The sequence below is a fragment of the Alligator sinensis genome, unplaced genomic scaffold, assembly GCF_000455745.1.
Source record: "Alligator sinensis unplaced genomic scaffold, ASM45574v1 scaffold662_1, whole genome shotgun sequence".
In the NCBI taxonomy this organism is placed as follows: domain Eukaryota; kingdom Metazoa; phylum Chordata; order Crocodylia; family Alligatoridae; genus Alligator; species Alligator sinensis.
Window position 1 is genome coordinate 144493 of NW_005843130.1, and position 4351 is coordinate 148843.

Genomic DNA, 4351 nt, shown 5'->3' on the forward strand with positions numbered 1-4351 from the left:
GTATTCCCAAACCAGGGAAAGGCTTGAAAATGGATTTGACTTTTCTTCTTCCAGCACTAAGTAGATTCTGTTGAGAAGAGGAGATTGCAGACACGCATCCCAGAGGAACAAACTAACCATAAGCAGCATGAAGCTATTACAGAACAAAAATGAGAGAAAAGGTAATGGAGCCTGAAAAGCAAAAACTAGGTCCTGAGAGATGTTTGTCTCTTGAATTGATAACAATACTTAACTGCTTATATCTGTATATATTGCCTACAGATTTCAAAGGTTTTGCAAGGGAGGAAAAGAATGCTGTTCCCATTTTCCAGATGGAAAACTAGTCTATGCATCCAGAAAACTATGAAAGTGCCCTCCAAGAAGAGAAAAGAGGCTGTTGTAGTATGTATCAGCAGAGTTAAACTAATATATCCTGTCCCTGCCTCCCACTTGACTGGATAAAGTTATAAAGATGCTTTATACATCCCATAAATAAATATAGTAGCATAAGTTTCCTTTATATCAGCATTGCTGCATTTACCATTTGGGTAATGGGTGTAATTATTGTAATTTAAGAAGCAATTGAAAAACAAAAAACAGAAAAAAAATGTTACCCATACTACTATAATACCAGTAAGACTGAAAAGACCAGGTCAGAAGAAAAGAGACTGTGACCTGTCCATGCTGAGATTAGAATCTCCTCATTCTCCCCTATGTACCAGACATGGTGGTTTAGTAGATACTATATTTACTTGAATATAAGACAACACTGGTTATAAGATGCCCTCCCAAAAATTAGATTCTGTATATGGAAAATGTATACATTTGACACCTTTTTTCCAGCTATAGAATTTAATTACTGGAGGTTTGTCTTGAATTTGTCCTCCTCACACTGCTACAGTAAGGAAGATAAATATGGGGTGGGGTCTGGCTGCTCCTTTGCCCTCTACCCTCCGAGCTTTTTTTCCCTTGCAGCACCTTCCACTTTCCTTACTGTCAGACCCTGCTCTCTCTCAGCACATGGAAGTGAGGAGAAATTTGAAAACACTGGCTTTGGAATAAACATACCTGTAGTAATTTGCATAGATTTAGTTAATCTAGGATTGGTGTATTTTACCTATTTTGAAACTGCTGTGTGTTTTAGCAAAAATACTCCATAAACACCCTTTTAAGTAGTACTTTGCCATCTATTTACATATAGTACAAGCTATACATGATATTAGTCCAAAGCCAAAAGGCTGATGATTTGCCATATAGTTGATTGGACTATTCCCCAGCAGAGTCAGTAGCATTTCAAGCCATGGTGATCCCATAGCTCAGCATTGCTCAGTAGGTGTGTGTACTCCAGGTGCCTCTCCCCCACCAAGGATCCATGTGCTAATTAGCCCCCACTCAAGACGAGAACCAGGTGTTCTTGTAACAAGTCCTGGGATCCTCCAAAAATTGATATGTAGATAACGCATAGGGCAGCCTGGTCTGGCTTCATCTCATGGAGGGCAGGGCCACACTAATCATATGTGGCAGGCTGAGAGAGGGATTCTGGGTCAACTGTTTGGGGCCCCCTTTGATGATGTTTGCCAGACATTTAAGGTTGATGAAGAAACAGGACTCATTGGAAATGAGAAAGTAAGTGCAGTTCAGCTATGGGAGTAAAGAGGAAGTTGACCTGGCAGGGAAGATGTCATGATCATGGTTTTCTGCCCAAGTGGTTTTACTTACCTGGCAGGGGTGATTCCCCTTCTTCTCAGCCTTGAATGACTCGGTGCAGTTGAGGGTGGAGACCTGTCCATCGCACTATGGGTAAGCCCCCCTGTACTAAAGCCTCCCAATGGGAAGATCTCAGCTACACAATTTGTGGTGTTGGGGGATTGCTCTTGGGCTTTCCCTCTAGCTTGCTCCTTTTGGCCTTTTGGTTAGGGACAACTGGGACTAGGGGGCATCTGAACCCCAAGGCCTCTAGGTTTGGGGTGTGCACATAGGATGCCTGCCATAGGATTTGGGAGTATCTGAAGCCCCAGGCTGAAGAGTGTGTGAGGTATGATACTTGTTGGTGGTAGCACCACACAGGCTTGAACAATTGCACTCTGCTCAGTCAACAGAATTTGCAACTGATTTGGCTGATTTGGCCCAAGATACTTTAAAAAAAAAATTGTATGTGATGTAGTGGTTTACCATGACTTGAAAAATAGTAGGTGCTGAGGGAGGACTTCTCAATCGGCACTGCCATATATTTTTATTCAGATGGGCTGCACTAACCTATCTTTGTGGTAGTTTCTCATCAGCATATCAAATGCAGCAATTTTGGCACCAATTGGAGGGTGTCAGGGCTGGATATGGCCCTTCCGATTGGTGCCAGCCTGGTATTGCAGTACCTCCAGGCCTGGTGCCAGTTCCCTGCAGAGAACACACACACACACACACACACACACACACACACACACACACACACACACACACACACACACACACACACACACACACACACACACACACACGGTTTCCATTACTGAGCACATGCTGCTATTGGCAGCAGTTCAACCTTGTTTTGTATTAGAGTTAAATACTGTAGTTAATGATCAGATTAAAATCAAATTAATCAAATGTAGTGTCTGATATTAATAGTAGATAGCTATTACTTTTAAAATGAGGAATGATAGATCTATATAGAAGAGATGAAAAAGCACACAAGAGAAAAAATGGCAGCCAAAATTATGCCAGTTGGAAAAGCTGTCTCAAAATGTGGGGTGTGGCTGACTACAGCAAACAGACCTGACAGAAAATCAACTTAGGCTAGAAATGCTAGAGTTTGGATAACTTCAGGTGAACCAAAACAAGTAAAACTTCTTAAAATAAGAATTGGAGAACAGCTGGTCAGGATCTCAAGAAAGATCCAGAACTTCTTTAATATTGCTGCCCAAATTCCAACAAAAGTGGGTGAAGGGAGAACGGTAATAAGTGGAACAGTAATTGCTACTTAGAATGACTGGAAGGAGCAGGAAACATTTCTGGATGCAAATATTAACAAAGTGTAATCATTGATGGGTATGAGCTCTCATTAATCCTGGACTTCAGAAGATAAGTGTGGGACGTTTTCTTAATTATAATTTATATTGCTGGAGAAAAATTTCCCCTCTGTTTTATTCCCAGTAAAGCTCTGGGTGATGTGTTAAGAAACAATCTATTTGTTTTGGAGCTTCAGCTTAACAATGCAGCTATGAAGAAAAACGTAGGAGGAAACACATGGGCACGTCCGGATAATTGCATACGTGCGGTTTGCAGCACCGCAAACCACACGCACCACACATGCAGGTGTTGGCTGCACTGCTAATTTATAACACAGCAGGTTTTTTGGGCACCAGGAGATCCCGGTATCAAAAAAATGCACAGCAGAAAAAAGCAGGGTGGCTCACGTGGCTGCAGTGTGTGCTGCCTCAAACTGGAGCCTGGCTCCCCAAACCCATGCTCTGGCTCCTGGCCAGGCTCCACGCACTCAGAATTCTGCTGCTGGAGCCCTGGGAGGCTCCCAAGATGCCTGGTAATAAACCTGCTGGGGCCAACCCAGATGTTGGCACCAGCCTCCCCTACCCCACACAGGGCAATGTGCCATGCGCCACAGCGTGCATGCAGGGGTGTTCCCTGGGGACAGTTAGCAGCAGCACATAGTTGTGCTACTGCTACTTGTCCCTGAGAAATGCCCCTGCACACATGCTCTGGCACACGGCAAGTTGCCTTGGGTCGGGTAGGGGAGGTTGGCGCCAGTAGTCTGTCCTGGGGGCCTCCTGGGGCTGCAGTGGCAGCAGTCTGGAAGCACGGAGCCTGGCCAGGAGCTGGAGTGTGGCTCTGGCCAGCCAGGCTCTGGTTTTGGGCTGTGCACGCTGCAGCCATGTGTGCCGCCCCACTTTTTTTTTAACCATTTTTTTTAGCTACTGGGATTTCCCAGTATCTAATTTTGGCTCCGCACTGCAAATATGCAGTACAGAGAACTCTTTCCACATGTGCTGCATGCATTTTGTAGCACTGCAAAAGCCTTGGAGGTGCTGCAAAGTACATATATGCACCTGTCTGGAACACCCATTGACAGCAAGTGAAGTTGGCAAAAATGCTTGTAATAAAACAAAAACATAAGGAAAGTATAAGGTAGGACTGATATTTCTAGGTAGCAATTTGCTAAATAGAATTTTGTTTTTTTCTTGGTTGGCTAGTTATCAATTTACCGAATTTTCCTTTCATTTCTATTCTAGCATTCTCCAGGTCTTACTCAGCAAATAGGCAGATATAGTACTTTACTAAATCGTTTACCTTAATAAATGCAAGTGTGGGGAGCTTTATACTCCTGGGAGTTCTGAATCATTCAATCTGTCCTGTATCGCTG

At 43.6% G+C, this 4351-nt stretch overlaps 1 pseudogene; it reads left to right on the top strand.

Moving 5' to 3' along the window:
* The first annotated feature begins 1690 nt into the window (after positions 1 to 1690).
* LOC112548357 lies at positions 1691 to 1868 on the top strand (annotated as a pseudogene).
* Positions 1869 to 4351: the final 2483 nt, after the last annotated feature.